The following is a 27,392-nucleotide window of genomic DNA, read 5'->3' on the forward strand; positions in this document are numbered from 1 at the left end:
CTCAGTGTCTTCTTGATTCCAAGGCGAGCACGTTGCTGCTGAGCTATCCTCCCATCCCCTTACTGGGTTTTTCTTTCTCTCTGTTACTTACTCCCCTCTTCTAGGGCCAAGGGGCTCTTCCCCTCTGTCACACATCCACTCTGCTGGAGATCAAAGTAACTCTCTCGTTCTCTCTTCACTGTCCTGACAACCCTCTTCTGGGCTTACACAGCTACCACCCCTTTCACTGGGGCACACCCTTTCTCTGGGTTTTAGGGACTCTCCCCTTCTGCAACGCATCCCCTCTTTTGGGGTTCAAATTCACTCTCTCTCGCTACTTCTCAGCCCCCTCTTCTTTTGGGTCTCCTACTTCTGGTATCAAGGAGGTCCCCTCTCCATGACTGGAGCACACCCCTCTTCTGTTGTTGAAGGGGGTATTGGTACCTTCCGTTGAGCATACCCTCTCTTCTGAGGTTCTAGGGGCTCTTCTCCCCCTCACGGGAGCCCACCCCTATTTTGTGGTTGAAGGGGCTCTTTTTTCCTTCACCAGAGCACACCTTCTGGGGTAAAAGAGGCTCTTCTCCGCCTCAATTCACCCCACTCCTCCTATGGGCATATTGGGTTCTACTTCTCTGGTACTCTCCAGCTTCTTGAACAAACTCCTCTCTTCAGCTCATAGACACTGTCTGTGGATCTTCGCCTCAGTTTTAAAACCCTAACCGTCCTCCCATTGGCTGAGGAAAACTTTCAGATTGATTGGCTAATTGGCCTACTATTCCACGTCAGGGAAAGGACGCTTTTATGGTTTGCCACCATTTTGGCTTTATTTTGGTTTGTTTTTCTGCAGGAGCTGGTGTTTACCTTGCCTCTTGGCTGGCTCCTGCACACAAGTTTGTTTTGTTGAGTTTCTGGTGTTGAAATGCCATCACAAGGCACATGACAATCTCTAGTAAGTTCCCCCTTTCGTAAAACAGTTTTTACTTTGGGGAGGTGAAGGAATTATTTTGCCCTTTAAATGCTGAAGCAGAGGAAGAAAATCATTGTCCTTCACAGGCACTTCTGTTGGGGGCAGAGTTAATGTTTGTTTTTCCTTTTGAGGATCTGCACCTGTTGCCTAGTTGACTAAGAGGTGTGAGGAACTTGAGGGCACCCTCACTTCCTTCTCCCCGATATCTTCTACTCAGGTGACCAGGGAATGGCCATCGCTTTAGGATCCCGACCCTGTGGGTGCATATGCGAGGGAGGATTAGCCGGGTATAGAAAACTTGGGGAATGGAAGGGGGAATGTCCTTGGGTGAGATGCGGTATCCCCCATTTACATTCCTTGATGAAGACTCAGTCCCAGCAGCCTTTATGGAATATTGTCATCCTTTTCCCTTTTTTTCCTTCCAGGATGACCCTAAGAATTGCCCTCAAGGGAGTGACAATAGGAAGAGGTTGAATAAGAGAATGTCTTTAGGCGAGACATGGTATTCCCCTTCCCCTTTCCCTTGTGAGAGTATACCTTACTCTCCCCCTACCTTTATTTCCCCTCAGTCATACCACTCTCGTAGTGGGACGAGGAAGAGGTCACTAGGCGTTGTACACACTAACATGCATTTACACCACTCTGGTAATGAGACGAGAAAGAGGCCTGGAAAATATTGAAAGGGTCGGGCATGTCCAAAGAACACTAGTAAATGTAGTCGGGTAATTACACTCAGGGCTTGCACCTGCAACTTGTTAATAGGTCACAAGTGCATAAAAGGTGGCGCCAACAGCAAGGAAGGGGAATCCAGCTGGAGAGACGCCTGAGAGGGGTGAATTCCTGCAAAGAAGGGGGCTGCCGAGGAGGCTCCTGCCTGGAAGCCGGGACGCCGGTTTTGCCAAAAAGAAACTGATAGCGGGGCCCGAGCGGGCTGCGACAGGATCAAGGCTGACAGCCCCTCTGCCTAATGCACACAGCCAGAGCTGTGGGCACAGAGGACTCACAAGTTCTGCAAGCTACAGGTAGCTTCCGCAAGGGAGAGCCAGAGCTACCAGCAACCCACAGCGGGGTTCGTAGCAGGCGAGTGCTGCTCGCAGACACACAGAGAAGTGTACGTGGAGCCGAGCAGAGAGAGAGAGAGAGAGAGAGAGAGAGACAGCTCGGCGAATGCGCCAAGGACCGTTGAGTGAATCAGAGGGCTAACTCGTACCAGGGCGCTCCTGGGGCTGTTGCAAGGCATATGGTGGTACCTGTTGAATGGAAACAAATGTGCAAGTGACAGTGAACCCAAAGAAAGGGTTTTTTTTTAATTCTACGAAAAAACGCTGAACTGTAAAGTGAAGGAATTTAAGAGATGCATGTATTATTCAATATAGAATTAAAGGAACATGTATAATCATTATTGAATACCAAACTGAAAGAAACTTTAAGAAGTTCATGAATTAAATGAAAACAGGTGTGAAACACACACAATGGACATTTAAAGGCAAAGAATGACAAGTTATGAATAAAGTGAAGAGCAAGTGATGAGCACTTATAAAGTTTGTGAAAGCACGCTGGTGGAAGAAAGTGAGCACCACAGAGCAAGATGTGTGGAAGAACACACTGTGGCAAAGCCAAAAGACTAGCAAGGAGAATTCAGAGTGAATGCAAACTGAAACCCAGGTGTGGTGAAAGGCAAGCCTGTGTGGACAAGAATCCCGGGGTTATCGATTGCGTGACCTGTAATGGGTGGACCGTGTGGTCCGACAACTGCGCTTAGACCGAGGATACTCCTTTTTAGAAAAGCCAAAGAAAGTCCAGACAATGAATCTTCAATTGTGACTAAGATTGCTGAAGTGAATGGGAAAGATAGCAATCTGCATCAACTGAACCTGAATTATTACAAAGGTGTCCTGGAACTGGTCGTGAGAATTAAGAGCTGACGTCTTGGGGAAGGGAAAACTGAGACATTGTAAACTGTGTTGTCGCCTTAGGAAAGGAGCCCTGAGGGATTTTCGGAACTGGAACCCGAGGCTTTCTTGGAAACTACTTCTAAACTTGGGTAAGAGAACCCTAAGACTTTTGCAACTGTGTTATTGCCTTGGGTCAAGGAACCCTGAGGCCTTTTTTGGAACTGTGTTGTCTACTTGGGGGAAGGGAACCCTGAGGCTTTTTGGAACCGCTTTGAACTTGGCAACGGGGAGCTAGAAAGTAAGCCTAGAGCTGAGCGAAGCTCAGAACATTATTTGGAACATTATTTTGTTTGTTGCCGATATCCCTACACATTGTTTAGCTTTAGTTGTGAGGGCAAGTATAGGTTTTGGACACACAGATCTTTAAGTTGAATTTACCGACTCGGACTGTCCTTCAGTTTCTTTAAGTAGGGAAATCCCACCTTAGCATAGGGAAAGTTAGGCCTTACACCATCCTGACATTTAAGTCAATAAACATATTTTGTTTGAACTTTAAATCTGTTGTCTGAGTCTTGCTTCATGATGCCTTCACAGAGGTCTCTCTGAATATGCTAGTGCTTCCCCAGAGCATACCTTTTCTGAATCCCTGAAAGATATTTCATAATCCGCCTGAGTTTTGCATTTCTAAACCTGATTCCTCTTGGAGAGGCAGTCCAGAATACCTATTCCTGAATACCCTTTTTGTTTCATACTTAGCAGTTCTTAACTAGTTTCTCTCTCAGCAGGTTTGGGAATATTTCTGGGATGGTCTTCTCATTTCTACTCTGAGGTGGACTGGGGGCTGGATGAGATGTTGGGACTCTTGACTTTTTCACACACTGTGTGGAAGGTGTCCACTAGTAGGGGTTGTTGGGTTATAAACTGGGATAGGACTAGTCGATTACGCAAGGGAGGATTCATTGGTAGCTAGAGCTGAAACCAGAGATGACTGTCTTCATCAAATCATTCTTGTTTTATTTAGAGTGTATGATTTTATGGTTAATTGTAGTACAGTTTATTCTCTGTGCCTTCCGCTGTGGTGGTTTGTTTGCAAAGACTGACCAGTTGCACCGCGGCACACCCTTATAGATGTGTATTCATTCCAGACATTGGCATCAGTCTTAGACAGTAAACACAAAGCTTTCATGATCCCTGGCTTTATGAACAACTTTGAAGTTCTAAAATGCAGGAAAGTAGCCTCAAATTAATATAGACCCAATCTACTCCTGTCAGAGGATGCCCCATTTGACTGAAACACTTCTGCTTGTGGTCTTGTGCAGAAAGGATATGATGTACCAATTTGGTCAGTGCTGTCTCATTTCTAGTAGTACCATGCCTAATTTGCAGATAGGTTTTCCCCTTCTGTAGTGCAAAAGCATGTTGAAAATAACTATGCCAGCGATTATGATTGAACCAAAACCTTCTCTTCATCACTCTTCATTGTTACAGGAGACAGCAACAATCACATCCTGAAAGGATGTTTGTGCCTAGTTGAGTGACCCATGTTGACAGTAAGTGATGATTATCCCTTAAGTCTGTGCCCTGCTGGATGTACAATTATCTCAATTAAGGCTGATATGCAGTGATGGATACTGGAAACACATAACCCTCTCTATGACTTTCCCTGCCAGCCACACCTCATCCACTCATACCCAGCAGCAGGAAACCTGACTACTAAAGACCACTCATTGCTGGAAATAGTAGAGCCAGTTTCTACCCTTTCATAGCCCAGCCAATAGATTTCCTGTTAGAGAGGAGCTCTCTTTGGACTTGGCATTATTTTGAATTCTTTGTGGGATTCGGTTCCTGTGTTATTTGATAGTCTGTGTGAATCTTTGATACGTTTTCTTGTCACTCTGCTCCCGGCAGAGTTTGGGTCTGTAATGCCATGCTTCTCTTGCAATTACACATGTGGTGAAGGAAGGATTAGGCACAGTTTGGAGGCCTTTGTTATGAACAGGGGATTGTGTGTGTGTGGAAACTGCAACTTCTCTTTGGTGTGATCTAAGGACTCCCCTCTCCACCTAGTTTCCTGGTGCTCTCTTCTCCCACCTTTTGATACCTCAATAAGTAGCAAAGTGTACCAGCACCTCAAGGCTGCTTTACAGAATCTGTTCAGAACTTTGCGCATATAAAGTCTTTCATGTCTTCCCTTGGTGCCCAGCTAACCCACCTTGCAATGACTAATAAGGAACTGACCATCCCTGAAATAAAAGGAAGGCAAGCGCCATATCACCATTCAGCTACATTAACTACAAGCCAGCTTTGAGTCACTTGTGACTGTCCCTTCTCCCCTGACCCTGTCTGTTAGGCAGAAACCTGTGCAGTTCCCTCTGGGACCACTGCAAAAGATTTAAGACTACAGGTGTTTGGCAGTAAACCCACTTGGTAGCAGTCTGTACCACACAGATTCACTTGGTAGCTGTGGCTGAGCAGTCAGACTTCCCTCAAGAAGAGTTAGGCAGTATACAGAGTATTCACAATAGGTCAAAAGAACATAGTAGAACAAGTAAACACTGTCCAGAGCTTGGTGTGAAAGAGATATAATTATTTATTTAAAACCACATCTAGTAAAACACACAGGCACAAATATTAAGCAGTTCAAAAACATGGTCACTAAAAGATATACACTCCCTTAAAAGAATATTAGACAAGTCTAAAGAAAAAGCCCCACTTATTTTCAGACAATGGTGAGCGCTTAACGCAGATGGCACTATAATAATTCGTTTTAAAAAGGGAGAGAAAAGCAGAGTATAATTTGAAACAGATCCCAACACTTTCACAAGAACACAACAAGAGAGGAAGGCAAAGTAAAACCGTGAAGTTAGAGTTCAGAAGGCCGGATCCACTTTAAGAGGATCAGAGCGAAATGTGTCCAAGGTCACACGGTTGAAGTGCACAAAAAGTCTTGAAAAGGTTCAGAAAGAGTTGGACCAAAGAAAGGGACCAGTTAGATGGTCAAGGCCGCCAGCTCAGTCCAGAAGGTTAAGGGATTATTATTACCTTGTAGCAATCTTTAGAAAGGGAGGCCTGGCGGACACGGTACCTTAAAGTGGTGAGAATACTCCAGCGGGGGCAGTTGTTCCTGGCAGCGGATGCAAGTCGGTGCTTCCTCTCCGGGGGAAGAGAGGATCTCGTCGGGGAGGAAGACAGGAGTCCTTTGCACTGCCAGGGATGAAACCAGCCGCGGAGTTCTCAGGTAAAAGGAGCGGTCCTTTTATTCGCGGTCCAGTGGTAAGTGGCTATCCGGTTGCCGGGGTGCTTGGCACAGCAAATTCGACCACAAGACGTCCAGGGATGAGAGGAAAAGAAGGTAAACTGGTTGTGCCCACCAGTCAGGGGAAGAAGCCTCTCCAGCCGGGAGATCTTCTCTGTCGTCAGGAAGTGGCGAGTCGGTTCCGCAGGGCTCCACCGGTGGTGTCGTCGTGGTAGGTTGGCTCAGCTTCTCCCTCGTCGGATTCTCAGGTCCTGTGGCGACTTCTGAAGTTCCAGTCCCCAAAGCCCTGCTTTTATGCAGCACACCCCCATTCACTCAGCCTAGCTGTCAATCAAACATGCTAAGTGGTGAGCCGGCCGGCTCACCACTTGGGCCAATCACACAAGAGTACGACTTGAGTTACCAAGGTAACTCAGTCCAGGGTGCCTAAACCCCCTCCCACACCCCCTTTGGTACCCAGACAGAGTGGCACCACCTTTGGAGGCTTCTGTGGAGAAGCCCGCCAAAAAGTGGAACAAAGGGCTCGACTTGGGTTGGAGTCACAGAAGCAAACACAAACGCCATTTTAGAATCGAGTCCCGGCAAAAAATACCAACCGGCAAATTAATATTAATTAAATAAACCGGCGGTATGTTCGAGGCTATGAGAATTAAATAATTAAAGTTGGTAGCCTCGAACAATGGGAAAATCCCATAGGAATATATTTGCGGTCGAATATAAAAAGTAGTATCCACTGCCACCAGCCAAAACTCGATCAGGGGGGGACGATTGAATTGCCCCGACCAGTACGTCCACAATATGATGGTTTGTACTGGTTTCTGTTCATAATTTGGGACTAGTAAAGCCAATGGTGACTTTACATGCCCTGGGAGACAGTAGTCAGTCCCAGGGTATGGAGTCTATGGTGGGGTGTCACTATGACACCCCTGTGTCACTGCACGGAGGGTGCTGTGTAACACACATAGTAAAAACACATGAGGCCCTATGGAGTAAAGGACCCCATAGCCCATAAAACACATAAACAGTCAAAGGAACACCATAAATCATGTCCAAGAGTGGGAGAAAAAGAGTCTCACTCTTGGCAGGAGAAAAAAACAAACTCCAGAAATCCAGCAAAGCTGCTGGGGGACTCACTAGGTTAGGAAATTCAGCCTAAAATGCGAATTCTCCCTAACACTGTCCTAGTTGCGTCCCTCTGCACTGCCTATCCTATATGTTGCAGTGGTCTTCCCATACTAGAACCAGAGAACGCCTGAAAGCCACCCGAGCGATTTGAGCACTCAGTCTCATGGGGCTTGCTTAAGCTTTGCTTGCCAAACTGACAACTTAAACCTGCCAATATAACATAAAGCTCTTCTGCTAAAAAAAACTACTATGCCTAGATAATTTAGGGTTATGGTTACCTAGACTACCAGAGCCCATCTGGAACCTACCCCAATCCTGCCACGCCCCCTTGGAGCTCTACTTTCCTTTCTGGGTCATCCCTCTGAAAATCTGGTTCTCAGGAGTCTTTCGTAAGTGTCAACGGCTCTTCTTAATTTCTTGGAAAATCCAGTGATATCAGTCTGACCTCTTGACTTTTTCGGGCTGCATCCAGTTGCTTGCCACAGTTCAAATCCCCGACCTATGAACTTATTCTCGGGGTTGTAAATTATATTACATAACATTGGACCCAGTATTTCTTGTAGGCCATCATATCGGGTTGACATGGTAAGCCCCTAAGCTTGGGAACCAAAGTGAATTCTAGTTTATTAACTGCCAAACAACCCATATGATTTACATTGTGCTCAGTCCGTGCCTCAATTTGTAGCACAAGTCACAGATTATGCAAACTTCTGAAAATATAACTGCAATTAAGAATGGTTGTCTCCCGTCCCATAGACCAGTACATATGGGGGGAACACACCATTTAACCCCAGATCGTCTTAAAATTCTTTTGGATACAAGGTATTGACACCCCAAAAAGGAGAGGAAATAGACAACCCCTACTTTGAAAATATGAGGTGCGAGTGTATGGCCATGCAAGGGGCCTTAGCATCTGCTTCTTCTGCAGGATCCCATACCTATCTGGGACCAAGTCATAGTTACATTGGCTGGGGATAGTATTGTTTCCTTGCCCTCATGGTATATTTGGCCAAAGCAGTGTTGAGCTTGTGGCCTAAAGAACTGGAAGCAACACTTGTGGTATCGGCTGAAATGTTTGTACTGATGGGCTCTGCTGGGTTACCGTCCACACCTATGATGGCGCCCATCTATGGAGGTGCAGTGCAACTACAATGCTCTGAATGATGGATACCGACCCATTGCCTCTGTTGTGACCGCCACAGTGATGAGGAGGTGAGTCTATCTAGCAGCCTGAGTAGAGTTCAGATGGCTCCTACACGGCACAGCAGGCAAGACCAGACCCATATAATTGACTGCTGGCCGTATAGAGTGCTGAAGCTCTACATTATTGCTAGCAGTGACGAAGCATGCTCTCTCCTCAATTTGGTATTGTGCTTCAAAAACAATTACGATCCCTGGACACGAAGCAGCAGAGGGCACTTGATTCAAAAATGGTGTCAGAGCATGATGCATGGGCGCGGTGGATACCCATGAGGATTTCTTCACACCTCTATCCAGTTGTGAATCTTCATAGGGACAAGGGACATGGAGGTGAGAGCCCATCCACCTATCCAGCACTATTTTGACTCGAGAATCCACATGCGGCAAGTCTGCAGAGTGGATGATATGCGACAATGCCTGCGTGCAGTGACCTTGAACTGACCACTATGCTTTTGGGAAACTGCGGTGCCTTCCTGGAGTCCCGTTACTGGATTTTGTTCCTGGGACCCCATGGTTGACTTTCATGCTTAACCTCTGCATAGCCAGGCCTTTGCTACAAAGGGTAATATTCAACGGTTCCTGTCCTTACTCTGTCCCTGCAAGGTCTGAGATATTGGCATCAATATTTGAAGTGGATATGGTATTGATGTTTGTTGGCTAGTGGTGGACTTGGCGTCCACAATGACTGACACTATCAATGTCCCGGTAGAACTTTAAGCTCAGATGTATCTTGAGGAATCTTACTGCATAGTACTAGAGAATCTGGAAGATTCTTAGACTTCTTGCAGAGTAGGGAGATTCCCAATGATTTGGATATAGACATTGAGGCAAATGTGCAAGACATGCTGTCAGATCTGCTGACAGACCCACAGAGCAGTACACTCCTCTTCGATAAGGCTCCACATGTGTACTTTGAATTTCTGCAATCTCTACACCCATAGCTTCACAAGTATGCACTACCTCATGGTCAAAGAAAAAATCATAGCCTGACTGAAAAAACTAAAGTATTTCCTTTCAGGTTTTTATTCTGGGCTCTTACCTAATCTACTTTGGCTAAGCGGCATGAGATCAAGATGTCATGCACCACCTACTTGATTTTTGCACCTGATGGTAAGCCAGTATCCATCAAGAACAGGGAAGAGGGCATCCAGTTTCTTCTTCCAAGAAAAGTGAACCTTCTGAATCCAGATGTACTAGAACAAGATCAGCAAGAGAGAAGGTGCATGCCGAACGCAAGAGAAATTGCAGCATCACCAAGAAACTGAGGATAAATCTCCTCCAAAATACTGAACTCATCAGGGTTTGCGAACTGGCTCTTGATGTGGGGTCGTTACACTACACCTTCATAGAGTAGAGTTTGAGATGATCTAGCCCAGGACCCGAGCTTATACTAACCCTGTCAGTGATTTGATTCTTTAGACTATTTCACATGGATAATGCCGTAGCCACAATCCCCTATATCCTTTCTATTACGTTTTGTTATATTTGTTTCTATGCTCCTACTTGAGGGAAGAGCACAGTTTGTTGCCCCCAGTAGGTGATGAGGCATTATTTCATTAGTGCATTAGTGTTGGTTTATTGAGGGAGTCCACACCTCTTTGTTCAGGTATCTTTGGGTTGAGGTGATCCTGTGGGGAGAAATGAATAGTGGGTTGTGGGGGATTGCACATGTTTCAGTAATGGCTCCAATGCAGTGTATTGCAATTTATCCTCTGTTTTTGCATACGTCATCTTGAGGGGGTGCCTCCACCCTTGGATCTTCTTGTCTACGAATCATTTTCTTGCTAGTATATAGACCTAAAAGGTAAAAAGTAAAAATGGTGGATGAATTTGAACTCTGAACGTTAAGGATTTACATTCCCTGATAAAGCGCACGGCCAATTAATATTGCAATGTTCCGGGAGATTCTGATTATTCTAGAGGATGTTTAGAGGGTTCACTCTGAGAAATACCTTACAGATAACATCATGTTTCAAATATAATCAAAGGGGTTGGGCACCTTAATGAATAGATTGGACTTCACTCACACATGATGACTCCCAGACAGTGGGTAGACTTGCTTACGAGAATTCGAGGACAGCTTTGGCTATGTTCTTAATCTATTTACCTAATGACCATTATGATGCCTTTTATACAGCTTGCCTTCCCGATGTAGCCTAGTTCACTGAGGGATAGTTGATGGGATCATGTCTTAACTTTGTTTTGGCCCCTGCCATGGATAGCTGGCTCTGCCATACCAATAGTGTTAGTGAAGGATTTAGAAGACCTTGGGCTTTGCAATATGTGTAGGCAGCAGCATCCATTGCTCCAGGATGACATTATTTTTTGCATGTCCATGGGGCCTATTCACGCATTGATTATATGCTGTTGGGAGCGGTCTTCTGGGAATGGGATCACTTCCACAGAAAGCAGTGAATAATATTCTCTGACCACTTTCCTGTGATTATCACTCTGGAAAGAGACTATATACTTCTCAAGAGTACCTGGTAGAAGTCTCAATCGTCCAGGTAATCATAACTTATCTATAAAGAACAGTGATCAAGACCCATAGTCTCAGACAGAACTTGTCATACATGAATGAATGACTTTTAACCTTCTTATATCAACCAAAGTTGTATAAACTCTTTATATTCATTTAATTCAATAGACCAACACAAGTGATCACAGTTCAAGGGTGTTAATTAAACTGTATAGGCAGGTTGGGAAAACGCCTAATCTAAACCTAAATCTAAGATGGGAGCACGCTACGACCATCAAATAATAATAAGGCAGTCCTAGTGGCGTTGTGTCAAATAAAAGGGCCTATACGAAGAAAAACCTATTGCCAATCCTTATGCTAAATACAAAAAGAGTGTGGGATAGGGTTCATAAGAAAGAAAGAAAGAAGTATTCACAAATGATGTCAGGATGTGTTAGCCGCGGTTCTCCCTTCCCCACATTTTGAGCACGGGACAAAGCATGACGCCTGAGTACAACACTCTTGAGCTTTCCCAGCACGAGACAACAGTTCTGCTTCACGCATCAGGACCTTCGGTGGTTAAGTCTCTTTTCTACAAAATGTCTCTTGTCCCCCCCCCCAAGAACCTGATGGGTTTCAAAAATAACAAACAAAAGAAGTTCTGTTCCAAATGTACGTTGGGTGATGACTTCATCCCCCTAATCCCCCGGTACCCCTCTTCTGGGTGCAGACCCCTCACAAATCTCAACCTCCCTCCGTCGGGTTCACTATGGCTTTTCACAAAACAATTTCTCTTTTAGCACTCACAAATTTGATGTCTTTTTAAACAGTTCACTGTGGACATCCCTCTGTCAGGTTCACTTTTGTCAACACACTGTTTCTTGGGTCTTTAGACTAAACCCCTCTTTATTGGCATCCCTCCCCCGGGTTCACTCTTGCCATTTCACAATTCCTTCTACTTTCTTCTGATGCTGGATTTACTTTCCCTTGTATTCTCAATGGTTTGTCGGTCAAAGACTTTCGACTGTACAGGAATTTTGCTAGACCCCTGTATGACCACTTTGACCTTTTCCTCGTGGCTCCCCTGGGGCCTTCTGGTGTCAGTAGTTTAATTCAACGCGGGATCAACCAGAGTCTCTTCAGTGAGCACCCACGTGGTGCCGGACCCCTCTGCGGTCGGTCTTCCCTTAACAATTTACAGTTCTTTGAACTTTCCTCAATGTGCCACTTCGTGACTTTCATTCAACAAAGTTCGGTTTCTTTATCGGTTCCCCTTCGACTCACCGGCTTTGATGAACAACTTGGCTTTTCACTCTATCTGGAGTCAATCCCGGTACCATGGTAGCAGGCGTCTCCCTCTGTCCCAATTATCAGTGTATGCACGCTCCTTTACCATTCACATCTGCTGCAACACACTCAGGCTGTTGTTCTCAATCTTATGTTTCCTTCCGCAGAGGCTTTGCAGATCTGTGTCGGAAAGGGCCAGGTCACTTATCCTCTTGTCGCCCCTTCGATACTCGCCACCTTATCCTCCTCTTGAACTGCCATGCTTGGATAGCACTCACATCATGCGGTCTGCCTTGCTTGTCCTGTGCTCTTGTGCTCCACCTTTTATCCCTTTGAGGAAGGGAAAGGGCCGTCAGAAGTGTGTGATTTTGGTCAATTGCCTGACTTTGCCTGACCCTTGTATTGGGACATGTCGGGTAAAAGGCTCTGGTGTTAGTTCGTTGTCTTTCGTGGGGAGTGAAAGTGATTATGCGGAAAAGGGGGGGCACAGAGTTTCTGAATGTCCTACGTGGTAGGATGGGAAAAAGGTGTTGGAAGAAGGGGGATACTGCATCTCACCCGTCAGTATCCCACTTACACTCCCTGAGGACCCCCCCCCCATCCAGGTGATCCTCCCTCACTGGTCCCCCGCCCCAGGGACTGGATCCAATAGCGATGGCCGTGTCCTGTCCACCTGGATGACAGATCCCCAGGGACTAGCTATGGAGACACCTTCAGGTTTCTCACAGCTTACAGCAAGTGCTGGAGGCCTATCGGAGAATATTCCAATGAGACAATATCGTCCACATATGCAATCCAGGTTACTGTTTGCTTCCCTATTCTAGGACTGCCCAAGCCATGAGGGCTCAGGGCCTCATTAAGGTCAGCCAGGTAGAGGTTGAAAAGGCAGGGGGCAATTCTGCACCCCTGCCTCACCCCTCTTTCTATCTGGACTGGTGAAGTGTCCTTGACCGTCAGGCCTCACTTGAATCTGTTTTTTTAATTCAAGTATATTATTATTGCCAGGAGGCTTACAGGGAGTCCCCATTGCCTCAATTTTAGCCATAAACGCTCTGTTAAGGGTGTCAAAGGCTTGTGAACGATCTACCCAAGCCCCATATAGAGTAGGTCCTCCCTTTTTCCAAGTCTTTTGCTGCAGGACCCAGCTTGCAGGTGAGCACCTTTCTTCACATCCAAGGCCTGCATGACTGTGTAAAACTCTTTTGTCTGCGAGGGTTGGCCTTTTCACATTCGTGCCACCTCGCGGCCTGTTTGAATCAATTTCCCCACTGCCTATCTCTCCTTCCCTCGTTCCCTCCTCCATCTCCACCCGTGGCACCTGATTGGGCGTGAAGTCCTATTTGATGAAATCCGGTAGGGCAGCCTCTGCCCGTTGCAGCCCCTGCGGCTAAGGGCACCAAGGCAAAGGGCAGCTCCAAAGTGGCGGCTCCCTATCGGATCTGCAGGTGTCTGCAGGGGAGGCCAGTGGCCAGCCGTCAACGAGCAGTGAACAACAAGGTAGGTGTGACTGGTGTGGGGAGTAGAGCAATCACTCTACCCTGATAGCCCTGCCACTCTACTTACCCTCAGAGCATAGCAGACCAGGCTACTACTACTACTAACCAGCCTCACAACTAGTGAGGAGTTTGACTACTACCGAGTTGCATCTAGATATAATTGTGAATATTAGCATGCGTCGCTTCTAGACGGGATTGTGTCTAGTAGCCTAAGCCACATTTAGACAGAACTGTGAATATCGGCCTGCGTCACGTCTGGACGGGATTGTTTAATGTTAGCTGGTGCCACATTTGGATAGAAGTGTGCATACTAGTATGCATATCAACTAGTCATAATTGTGAATATTGCCATTGCCACCTTCAGATATAATTATGAATATTAGCATGCACCACTTCTAGATGGGACTGTAAAGGTAGGCTTGCGTCGCATCTAGACAGGGTTGTAAATAAATATTGCCACTGCCACATTGACATAGAATTGTGAATATTAGCATGCATCACATCTAGACAGGACTGTGAATGTTAGCTAGTGCCACATTTGGGTACAATTGTGAATGCCAGCCTGCGTCACATCCAGACAGGATTGCAAATGTTAACTAGGGCCACATTTGGATAGAATTGTGAATTCTAGCATGTGTCACATATTGACCATACTGTGTATGGTAGCCGAAGCCACGTTTAAACAGAACCGGGAATATCAGCCTATGTCACAGCGTGACAGGATTTTATATGTAGGATTGCGTCGCTTCTTGACAGGATTGTGATTAGTAGCCTAAGCCACATTCAGACAGAACTGTGAATATCAGCCTGCGCCACATCTAGACAGGATTATGAATGATAGCTAGTGCCACATTTAGATAGAATTGTGATTATCAGCATGCGTCACTTCTAGATTAAGATATGATGGAACTGTGAATACTAGCCAGCGTCGCAATGAGACAGAACTGTGAATGTTAGCTTTAAGACATATAACCCAGTAATCCAAAATCTCTAATTTCTGCATACTTAACGCACACAAAAATCCCCACAACCACCCTCTCGCACACCAAACCGCACGCACTTCACTGCAACAACAAACATGCGACACATAAGCTGCACCAAGAGCAAACGAGGACTGACATCGATCCGATATTCACACCCAAGCTCAGCGCACAGTGAAAACCGAACTGAAGCTGCCAACAGGACACCACCTCTCTTTTTCCTACTCCCTCTTCACCCGATTACCCCACCCCGCTTTCTTGTTTGCAGATCCGCCTGAGCACCAATTCTGTTGGTGACGGTGCGCGGTACAAATACCTTTAACATTAACAAGTCTTCCCACATATGATGTTTATGACCAGACTGTTGAGGGAGGTAGACAGACCCTTTCTAAAACCAATCTGTTTATATAAAATGCCACTGGTGCTGGCCCATGCTTCCAATTCCAACAGTACTGCTCCAGCAAAAAATTGCTGTCTGCTTCCACAAGGAAATAGTTGACTGATCCGCCTGATGCCCTTCTTGTAAATCGGAATAATAGTAGCAGTCTTCCAAGTACTTGGGTGCTGTCTAAGGACTTCCCTCTTCTCTTTATAGTTTCGAAGAGAGATCATTTATGCAAGGACCTTTCCTTGAAGATCTTCATAATGGTTAATGTTTGTCTCCACCTGGGCATACATCTGCCAGGTCGCATTGTGCAATTTGTTCACCTTCACCTGGTGTACCTTCCTACCAGGACTTCCTTACTTAACATTAACCTTCACCTGGTATACCCTTCTGCCAGGACTTTGTTACATAAATATTTTGTGGTACAGATATTTAACTTCACCTGGTACACTCTCTTGTCCAGACTTTTTTACTTCAACACTTTATTGTACAGATACTCAACTTCACCTGATATTCTCTTTATGAAGGACTTTATTACAGAAACATTTTGTTGCACAAATATTTAACTTCATCTGGTATACTCTGGTGCCAGGACTTTGTTATATTAACAGTTCATTGCTCAAATACTTAACTTCACCTAGTGTGTTTGTTTTCTAGGACTTTATATTACAGAGCACACTTCTATCACAACCTTCACCTGGTATATTTGTGTGCTAGGTATTTCTCATATGGGTTACTCTTCCCTCCCTGATTGGGGTTTAATAACCCATTGGCAACTTGCATTATAAACACTTTTTAAACACTTTTCGCTTCGCTGATGACTTTGCTGCTTCCTGCTTGTGGCGTTCTCAATAGTGTTTGCCTTTATTTAGCCACCCGGTAACCCACTTTCTTTTTCTAGGTTCAACTGTAATTTCTGTAATTTCTGTTGCTGTACCCAGTGATTTTACCAAAAATAAAACAACGAATGAAATGTTACCAAGAAATATCAAAAAATAAATATATAGGGGGTGGGGTAAAGGGTTAAAAGGTGTGGAGGGTGTTTCAGGGTGGGTTTACAAGCATCGGGCAACAGGGGATTTGGGGGATATATTTATTTTTCCGGTAACACTTAATTCGTTATAAATCAATGTGGTAACATCATATAGAACCAAAGCAACTTTTATTCGCTGGCAACCCAGTAACCCTATTTTCTTTCTAGTTTGCGGGTTGTCTCCAGTGCCTCTCCGTTCCTCTAGCCTACTGTACTGCCTTTGTGTGCACTTCATCCAGCGCTGCAGTCTCGTGGTGTCGGTTTTCATGATGCGCGGTTCCCACAGCTTTCTTTCTCCAGCAGTGAACTGCCCACACCCGGGCTTCTCCGTTTCTTCGCCGGGTCTGTCAGGATCGGTGGTTGGAAGGTATGGAATTACTGGCGGCGGCTTTAATTCTACTCTGAATAGCGCTCTAGTCCTCATCCAACATGGCGGACTATACTATATTTGCCGGCTCCTCCCCTTCTGCCGGCGCGTTGTATCTGTTTTCTCTCGCTACTACGCTTGCATTTCGGTGCCACTCTTGTGATTCTAGTGATTCTTGTGATTACTCTATTGTATCTAGAAAACCCCTCCCCGGGGTCTATTCTGTTTGGTATCTGTGATTTCACTTCTTTCTTTTCCTTCTGTTCGTTTACCTACCTGTTTATCATCTTTTACCCTCTGTCTGTTCGCCCTCGGTAACTATACTTTCTTTCTCAGATTGCATTTCTCAGCTTGCATTCACAGCTTGCATTCACGACTTGCATTCACGGCGTCTTGCCAAACAAACCAGCCGCTTGTAACACACGCAAAACGGCGGTGTTACTTCCTGTATGCGAACAGCTTTCGCGACTTTCATTTCAGTTTTCTTACTTACTCCTGGCGACCCTCTGTCTGTCCGCCTTCTGTAACTATACTTTCTTTCTTGGCTTGCATTTCACCGCTTGCATTCACGGCTTGCATTCAAGGCGTCTTGCCCAAACGAAACCAGCCGCTTGTATCACACGCAAGACGGCGGTGTTTACTTTCTGTATGCGAACAGCTTTCGCGACTTTCATTTCGTGTTCTTACTTACTCCCAGCGATTTTCTTCGGTGTTAAGGGATCTTTGCTATATATATATAATACGTTTCCCTATATGTTTTGTTCGTTACATTCTTCTCTGTGAATTGAGCCATTCTCAGCTTACAGTACTACATTCAGTACTAGATTTGGTCTTTGGAAACAACTCTCACTTACTTTGGAACCAGGGTTTTTTCTGCCTTCCGGCTTTTTCCCTGGGGCGAGGCTGGCCCTCCTGGGGGCCTCCCTAGGCAGTTTCTCATCTCTGTCACGGTGGCCTCTGGAGGGGCCAGACCTTATTTACACGAAAGAAAAGGTCGGAAACTAAGGGATAACCATCCCAAGGAAAGGAAGAAGGACAGTAAGAAATCCGAAAAGGTACTTAAGAACCGTTCTTCTGAGGATTCAGGTGAGGAGAAGGGGGATTTTGAACCAGAACCTGACAGCATACAATGCCCGAATCACACTATGGCATCATTGGAGCAATACCAAGAGCTATTTGCGGCTATGCAGAATCTAACAGTTGAGGTTCAAGCCCTGAGAACGGAAAACGTTGCACTTCGACAACAGGTAGTGGTACGTCAGGAAGGTCATGGTGACTTACCCACTATGCCACTCTCTTTCGGCAAGTACAACGGGTACCCTGGAGGTCTAAAGGACTTTCTAGATGCTTGTAAAGTGTACTTTGCCTTCAGGACCCATGCATATGAAACGGCCAGATCAAGGGTCGGTTTCATCATCGCAAACCTTTCAGGAAACGCATTATCCTGGGTCACACCATTGGTCACTAATAATGACCCATCCCTAAATGATTATGACCGTTTCATAGAACTGTTCAAGGAAAGATTCGACAGACCGGAGGTCTTCTACTCCTCCTTGGAAGCCATTCTGGATGTTTATCAAGGTAACTCTGATCTTCAAACCTACGTTTCCCGCTTTCAGAGTTTAGCTGCTAAAACAGACTGGCCAGACTCGGCCCAACAGACCATTTTTAGACGAGGTCTTCACGACGAGATCAAGGACGAGCTTGCTAGAGTTGTCAGACCAGCATCCTTCAGAGAGTTGGTAACATTATCACTCCAGATCGAATTTCGCCTACAGGAAAGGCGACAAGAAAGAAGACGACCCAGAGGAACTCCGCTAACCATGAGGCTCCCATCCCCTTCTCCTCCAGCAAGACCCTCAGCCAGGACGGAAGAACCCATGCAGATAGGAGCCACTCGAGGTCCCCTGACTCCAGACGAACGAAGAAGACGACGGGACACAGGATTATGCATGTACTGTGGTTCTTCCAAACATTTACTGAGAGACTGCCCGGAGGTACCTCTTCGACGGAAGGGAAACTTCAGCCCCCGCTCTGCTGCAAGGGAAGTGTCGGGGGACTTGACAAATACCCTTGCAACAACTCAAGAACCTTAGACAACAAGGAAGAAAACAGCCTGATGATATTCAAGGTGAAACTGTGGCTGTCCGAGACTGCTCCCACGGAGGTATTAGCAATGTTGGATTGCGGAGCAGCAGGCAATTTTATGGACCTCAATTGGGCCACTGAACATCAGGTGGCTACCAGACTCAAGTCATCTCCCATTCCAGTAGAAGGTGTTGACGGCAGGCCATTATCCTCTGGACCCATCACCTCAGAGACTTTCCCACTGAAGATGGAGATGGGCCAACATAAAGAGATCTTAGTGTTTGATCAGATCAGGGCCGCCCATTTTCCGGTTGTGATAGGTATCCCATGGTTAAGAAGGCATAACCCGCACATTAACTGGACAGACAATAAGGTGAGCTTTGATTCTCTGTTTTGTAAAACCAACTGTATGGACTTTCCTACTACCCAAATCACCAAGGCCAGATTGGAAGAAGGAAGATCTACTCACAATTCCATGATCATTTCTTCTGTCCCTCTTCAATATCAGGCATTTTCCGAAGTATTTCTGGATACTATACCCAAGATACTACCTCCTCATAGGGCAGAGGACTGCAGCATCGACTTGATACCTGAAGCCATAGTTCCCTTTGGTCGCATGTATCCATTATCGCTTCTGGAACGCAATTCTCTTAGAGAATATCTAAATGCAAATCTACAGAACGGACTTATCCGTGAATCTAGGTCTTCTTGTGGGGCTTCTTTATTCTTTATCCCTAAGAAAGATTCAGTAGAGTTACGTCCTTGTATCGACTATCGAGGATTGAATAAGGTTACCATCCGTGACAGATATCCCATGCCACTTATAAGGGATATATTAGAAGCGGTACAAGGAGCGGTATATTTCACTAAGCTCGACCTAAGAGGTGCCTATCACCTTCTGCGGATAAGACAAGGAGACGAGTGGAAAACGGCATTCCGCACCCCATTTGGTCTATATGAATATAGGGTCATGCCGTTCGGACTGGTAAACGCTCCAGCAATATTCCAAAGATACATGGATAAGGTGTTTTCAGATATGTTGTTCATAACAGTAGTGGTTTATCTTGATGACATCTTGATATTTTCCAAGACACTTTCAGAACACAGAAGACTTGTTGTACAGGTTTTGCAACGCCTTAAGTCCCATCAGTTGCTTGTCAAACCAGAAAAGTGCAAGTTTGAAGCTACGTCAGTATCCTATTTGGGATTTATCCTAACTAAGGAGGGCATAGAGATGGACCCAATCAAGATCGAGGCTATCCGGAGCTGGAAGGAACCTACTAATATAAGGGAGCTACAGAGTTTCCTGGGTTTAGCTAACTTTTATCGGAGATTTATATCCAATTTCTCTAAAACGGTGCTTCCACTAACTACTCTGTTAAAGAAGGGTGTAAAGTTCATCTTTGATGAGGATCCCAGAAGAGCCTTTATGACACTCAAGGAATGCTTTTCTAAGGCACCCATACTGATCCAACCAGATCAAACTAAACCATTCATTATGGAAACGGATGCCTCCATTGGTGCAGTAGGGGCTATCCTACTACAGAAGTCTGAGGACGAGGTGGAACATCCAGTGGCCTATTTTTCAAGGACTCTTACTGCTAGTGAGCGTAACTATTCAGTACTGGAAAGGGAACTTTTGGCAATCAAGTTAGCCTGTCAGGAGTGGCGCCATCTGTTGCAAGGGGCCGCTCACAGCTTTGACATCAGAACGGACCATCGTAATCTTCGGGTTTTACAACAAATGGAATGCACCAATGCACGCCATGCCAGGTGGGCCTATTTCTTCCTGCAATATGATTTTAATATCACCTACATTCCGGGCACAGAAAATTCGAAGGCGGATGCCCTGTCTCGTAGTTTGGGGGAAGGCTCTGGAATCTACAGGGGACACGAATTGGTCTTCCCAGGGCTTAAGATTGTTGCGTCCACTCTATCCTTTCTTCGAGATTTGATACCTCAATATCAAACAGGCTCTGATCCTCCATCCTCTATCATCCAAGGCAAGGATGGGTTATATTATCATGATGAGGCTTTGTTCATTCCTACCAAGAAACTTCAGACTCTAGTCTTGTCCTGGTGCCACGATTCCCCTTTAACAGGACACCCAGGAGTCAGGAAGACTTATGACTTGCTACGCAGGGGTTTTTGGTGGCCTACCCTACGGAACGATGTTTGCCAATATGTTTCCACATGTTCGGTTTGTGCCGCTAACAAACATCGAACTGGAAGACCGCTAGGTCTACTTCAGCAGGACTCCTTACCTAAACGTCCCTGGGAACATATTTCCACTGATTTTATTGTGGATCTCCCTCCTTCGGGTGATATGTCTGTGATCATGGTAACGGTTGATACTTTCAGTAAGTTAGCTCACTTCTCCGCCTTCAAGCATGTTCCATCAGCCTCAGAGACAGCAGCCGTATTCCTTCGGGATATAGTCCGCTTACATGGGTTGCCTCGGACTGTGGTTTCGGATCGGGGACCTCAATTTACTTCGAAATTTTGGGCATCTCTTTGCCAGGCACTAGGGATTCACAGGGCTCTCTCATCGGGTTACCATCCTCAGAGTAACGGACAGACCGAGAGGTTGAATGCCAGTCTGGAACAATATCTGAGATGCTTTTGTAGTCCACAGCAGGAAGGATGGTATCGCTTCCTTCCACAAGCAGAGTTTGCCTACAACAATGCAGTTCATACGTCCATCCAGATGAGTCCTTTTTTTTGTACCTACGGGTATAATCCCCAACATCTGCCCTGGCTCAGTACCCCTTCCACTAAGATTCCTGCTGTGGACGGGGTTCTGAAGAACTTACATGAGGTACATGAACTTGCACAAAAGGCACACCTGGCCAGCCAACAGGCTCAAAAGAGATGGGCAGACAAGAATAGAAGCCCCAACCCTACGTGGCAGGTGGGCCAATTGGTCTGGTTGTCTACCCGTTTCCTGCCCAGGTGGGTTCATTCTGGTAAATTCTCCCCCAGGTTCCTCGGACCTTTTCCCATTGTGCAACGGATTAATCCGGTTGCCTTTAAGATCAAGCTCCCTGATTATCTCAAGAGGGTACATCCGGTCTTCCATGTCTCCTTACTCAAGGAGTACAAGGAAGATCCTTTCCAAAGACCAGTCCGCAAGGTACGTACACAAGTGAAACCAACACCTGAAGAATATGAAGTGGCTTATTTAGTTGATTCCCGGTACCACCGGGGTAGGTTGCAATACCTAGTGCATTGGAAAGGTTATCCGTTGGATGAGAGATCCTGGGAACCAGTGAGTCATATAAAGGCACCCCGATTGGTTCGGAGATTTCACCACTTCCACCCGGGCAAACCGGGGGGTCCCCGGAGGAGAAGGGGGTATACTGTCAGGATCGGTGGTTGGAAGGTATGGAATTACTGGCGGCGGCTTTAATTCTACTCTGAATAGCGCTCTAGTCCTCATCCAACATGGCGGACTATACTATATTTGCCGGCTCCTCCCCTTCTGCCGGCGCGTTGTATCTGTTTTCTCTCGCTACTACGCTTGCATTTCGGTGCCACTCTTGTGATTCTAGTGATTCTTGTGATTACTCTATTGTATCTAGAAAACCCCTCCCCGGGGTCTATTCTGTTTGGTATCTGTGATTTCACTTCTTTCTTTTCCTTCTGTTCGTTTACCTACCTGTTTATCATCTTTACCCTCTGTCTGTTCGCCCTCGGTAACTATACTTTCTTTCTCAGATTGCATTTCTCAGCTTGCATTCACAGCTTGCATTCACGACTTGCATTCACGGCGTCTTGCCAAACAAACCAGCCGCTTGTAACACACGCAAAACGGCGGTGTTACTTCCTGTATGCGAACAGCTTTCGCGACTTTCATTTCAGTTTTCTTACTTACTCCTGGCGACCCTCTGTCTGTCCGCCTTCTGTAACTATACTTTCTTTCTTGGCTTGCATTTCACCGCTTGCATTCACGGCTTGCATTCAAGGCGTCTTGCCCAAACGAAACCAGCCGCTTGTATCACACGCAAGACGGCGGTGTTTACTTTCTGTATGCGAACAGCTTTCGCGACTTTCATTTCGTGTTCTTACTTACTCCCAGCGATTTTCTTCGGTGTTAAGGGATCTTTGCTATATATATATATAATACGTTTCCCTATATGTTTTGTTCGTTACATTCTTCTCTGTGAATTGAGCCATTCTCAGCTTACAGTACTACATTCAGTACTAGATTTGGTCTTTGGAAACAACTCTCACTTACTTTGGAACCAGGGTTTTTTCTGCCTTCCGGCTTTTTCCCTGGGGCGAGGCTGGCCCTCCTGGGGGCCTCCCTGGGCAGTTTCTCATCTCTGTCACGGTGGCCTCTGGAGGGGCCAGACCTTATTTACACGAAAGAAAAGGTCGGAAACTAAGGGATAACCATCCCAAGGAAAGGAAGAAGGACAGTAAGAAATCCGAAAAGGTACTTAAGAACCGTTCTTCTGAGGATTCAGGTGAGGAGAAGGGGGATTTTGAACCAGAACCTGACAGGGTCTGCCTTTCCAACTTCTGCCACAGTGTTCCTGCCTTGAACGCAGTGCTCTGGAAGCTTACGGTTCACAACGTGATTGGCATCGGCAGCTTTCCTCTCTCCTGCCTGCTGTCAGATGCGATCAGCCCGTTTATAAACTTCCCGGTCTGCTTACTGAATTTCGGTCCCTGTGATCATCATTACTCATTCACTCTTCTTTGTGTCAGTTGTTCTGTAATTGGTTTCTGAATGACTTGGGAGTGATCTTCACTATTCCCTGCTTCTTTCTCGTCCCAGCTATCATTATATTCTCCCTAATGGGAGTTTGGGGTTTAGACACACTAGCCTTATACAGAGGTGGGGGATAAGTGTATGACAATATGCCATTAAGGCATGAGGGATGGAGGAGACATCCCTAAAGAGGAAAGAAGGACATGTGTTTTCTCCCAATGATGTCATAGAGTCTCTCTGAGAGTCACCTCCCCCCAGGTGGTCCTCCCTCATATATCCGCCCCCCGGGTCAGGATCAAGTAGCGACTGCTGTCCACTGACCACACAGGGGAAGGCCATTTTAGAGAAAGGAGTGATGACCTCCTCAGATTCATCACACTAGTTTATTTTAAAGTGCAACATATATAGAATTGAGATTGGAAATGTATGCTTGCGTGTAAACCAGTAGAGGGATTTATACAGGCAGGTACAATGTGTTTTGCTGATACATTGCTAAATTTTTTCAGATCATAGCATTGCACTGATCTCTTTGGCATAAAGCTGGAAACCACCAATTAATTGAAATACATTTCAAATTTTGAGAGAAACCGCGTTGTTTATTGCCCAGAATTGTAGGGTGGGGCTGTATATCAGGGGGCATGAACTCCATTGTGCCACCCTAGCTGGACCTATAAAAACACCTACCAAAAGATATTTCGAATGAATTGTGTCCTCCAACGTATTCCTCATCTTTGACATGTAATGTCCAGCTTCAGCTGCTTCGGAAAAGAAATTTCGGCAGAGGGCACCGTGCATCGATGGCGTCAAGTCGATGTCCCTCTAAGGCTTCTGTCAAGGGTGACGTCATCCGAGGGTGTATGTAGCACGCGCAGTGCCCGTTGGCCTCAGTTCCGTTTTTCCGCAAATGCATTTGCTTCATGAGAAACTAGGCACGCCTCATAACTTGTGAAAGGTATTTCTCGATTATTTTTGAAAATCCTCGACGACACGTCTTCTTTGTCTACACTATCTTTGTTTGTTTGTTTTATTATTTGTATTGCGCACCAGACCCGTGGGTATCAGGGCGCATAGCATAATATAACTTACAGCTTAGTTACAGATCAGGGTAATACAATACATATGAATTATACAAAACAGAAACAATGTACAAGCAGAGAGATCAAGTGGAAGCATAGGCATGACATAGTCAGAGATGGGGACATATACAATGGACAGTCAAGAATATAAGAATGAAGTTTGAGATTTAGGCAGGTAGACACTCTAAGTTATTTACATGGAAGCAGAGAAGGTCAGATCTAGGTGTCCAGGAGCAGGCCTTACTTGTCGGAGTCTTTGAACCATCTTATAAGGTTCTGACAGAAGTTTTGGTAAGATTGATCAGCTCTCCGTGGAGGGGGTAAAGAGTTCCAAAATTGGGCTGCCTTGACCGGGAAGCTACTACCCCCAACTCTAGATAGCTTACATTTTGGTACTAGGAGGCAGTTAGTGTAGGATGATCTGGTAGTTCTTGTAGAAGATTTCCTGGAGAATCTTTCTGTCAAAAAGCAAGGTGCCGCGTTGTTTAAAAGTGAACCGACTTTTAGCTTGATTTTGTCAAGTGTTGAGAGTCAGTTATTTGATCTTCTAATCTCGGAGATATGTTCTCTCCTGGCAATTCCAAGTGCTGCTCTAAGGGCATTATTCTGGAGGTATTGGATTTTCTTAATGGTTTATTAGCCCGCATGTACAGCACATTACAATAGTCTAACTTGGCAACATGAGCGCTCTGGCCAGGGTAATAGAACTGTTAGACAAGAAGGGTTTACCTGCTCTAATCAATTTACAGGTGTATGCTGTGGCCGAGGCCATGGCATTGACCTGCTTGTTGAAAGATAGGGTAGAGTCCAGGTAGAAACCAAAGGTTTTCACCTCCTTAGTTACGGTGATAATGTTGTTGTCAATATTGAAGGCAGAGTAATAGTCGATGCCTAAGTCCGGTTTTAAAAAATTTAGAAACTGCGGATCGAAGATGTCCTTAACCGACCCGCATCGAATCTGCCTGTGGTGCCTCGGTGAGGACCACGATACGAATGCCTGTGCCAAGTGCCAGTCCATGACGGGAAAAGCCTTAAAGGAACGAAAGGGCAAGCTTGAGGTAGGAACATTTTCCAAGTCCCCTAAACCCTGACCTGCTGAGCCTTCGACCGATGAGTCGAGAGGTGACGCTCCTCTGAAGAAGAAGGCCAAGCGCTCAAGGTCAAGGAGTGGTTCCCGCCACTCGTCTTCTTTGAAGAGGTCGAAGAGAAGGCACCGCAGGTCGCCTTTGCCGACGTCTTCGTCTGACGTTTCCCCCGACAGAGTTGTGTGCCCGTCCAAAAAGTCCACACCTGCAGAATGGGCAGCTTTCCGTGTGGAAATGCTAAAAATGTTTGAGTGATAAAGTCTTGCTCCGACCGAGCCTTCTAAAGAAGCCAGAAAGGAGAAGTCTTTGCCTAAAACGTGCATGCCCTTGAGCCCGCGTAAAAGGTGGGATCCGCATTGAGATCCCTCAAGGCTTCGATACGAAAAATCACTCGAGGCATGGGGAGAGATCGAGGTCGTCTATGCCTTTGACACCTTCGGCGCCATTGGTGCCTATGACGCCCATAGGGCCCTCGACCCCGGCTAACCGTTGATTCCATCGACACCAGTGTCGACATCGACACCTAAACCGTCGACGCCAGCTAAACCATTGCCACCTAGTGACCTTCCTAGAAAGGCACTCTCTAAGAAAACTTCGACAACGTCGAAGCCTCTGTTGTCAAACACAGAAATAATATACACACCTCTCCCGAAGAAGGACTTTTTCAAGTCCCTAACTTCTATTTTTGATGAGGAAGAGCACTCAGATGATGAGGATGCCCCTTTTGGGCTTCAGTATGGTATACCTAATGTGCCTGAGTGCCTTATTTCAGAAGAAACCAAAATGCAAGACTTGTATGACAACTTACACAATGCAGGCGGAATAGATAGCTCTCCAGAGATTTCGGAAGACTAGAACAAGGGGGAGCATGCTGTCCCCTCTTACAGACAGCTCATGTCTAAGGTTGTTGAATACTTGGGTTGGTCCAGGCCTCAAGCTCCCTCTGAACAAGATGGTTTGACTGACGTTCTGCACAAGGCTCAACCTACAGATGCGGTTTTGCCTTTCCATGTGGCACTTCAAAAAAGGGTGGCCAGGAATTGGGAAACTCCGAAAACTAATCTGGCTTTTGATCAAAATCTCACAAAAGGAATTCCAAGATTGCCGCCAGTTATTGAGGCTGCATAACCTCAGAGCTCCGCCCGGGCAGGAGATTAAAGGAGACTTTAGCAACGCATATATTGAACAGAGCGGCAAACCTGCGTAAGGGAAGTGTACCCGAAAGTCTGCAGTATTTATTTCTGGAAGGCAGCCAGCTCATCGTGCCTGCGGTGGGGCGAAAACACCAATTGGCAAAACGGCACACCGACATAGAAACACAGCCAGCCTGAATGCGCGTGAAAGCAAGGTGGCAACTGAAACGACCCCGCTCCTGAGCCGCGATACGCCCAAGGTGAGGCGCCTGTGACAAGCGCTGAACCGCTCCCCACTTCAGTCCCCATAACCCCTACATTGCAGGAGAACCCCCCCTCCGCCTTCCCGGTAACCACTGGGGAGCAGCTCCATCGGGACGGAAGCCCATAAAAGGATACGCACCGGAGGTACCCCACGGGTGCTGAAAGAGTAGCAGAGCACCACTCGACCTGTGCCGACCCCTCCAGAGCTCCACGCGAACAGAGGAGAGGCATTCCGCCTCAACCACAACATTATCCCTCGTCGGGGAGAAAACACACCCAGGCACACCGAAAGCAACTGGAGCACCCGTGGGGAGGAGCAGCAATCCCGCAGCCCGAGCGAGCTCAGCAGCCATCGGGAAACCAGGAGAAACGGCTCCCACTCGCCCGCTCCTATATTAAGGTACGAACGGCACAAGCGCTGGGGGAAATGCATGAAGCAGCGCAGAGCATAACACACCTCTTGTAACTCTCTTGCAGAGCCAATTTAAGCCCCCTGGAGCGGACGTACAAGTGGGGAACACGCGCTTCATTGGGCTAGGCGCAACAGAGCAGATAGTCATAAGGTGGTAAAACCTGCAAAAGGGTAAAGCAGATGAAACAA

At 46.2% G+C, this 27,392-nt stretch overlaps 1 protein-coding gene across 1 annotated transcript in view; it reads left to right on the plus strand.

Moving 5' to 3' along the window:
- The window catches only part of MTRR (5-methyltetrahydrofolate-homocysteine methyltransferase reductase), a 983,610-nt gene that overhangs the window by 316,881 nt on the left and 639,337 nt on the right, over positions 1 to 27,392 (plus strand). The window lies entirely within an intron of this gene.

The sequence above is a fragment of the Ambystoma mexicanum genome, chromosome 5p, assembly GCF_040938575.1.
Source record: "Ambystoma mexicanum isolate Mex_15411 chromosome 5p, UKY_AmexF1_1, whole genome shotgun sequence".
Taxonomy (NCBI): domain Eukaryota; kingdom Metazoa; phylum Chordata; class Amphibia; order Caudata; family Ambystomatidae; genus Ambystoma; species Ambystoma mexicanum.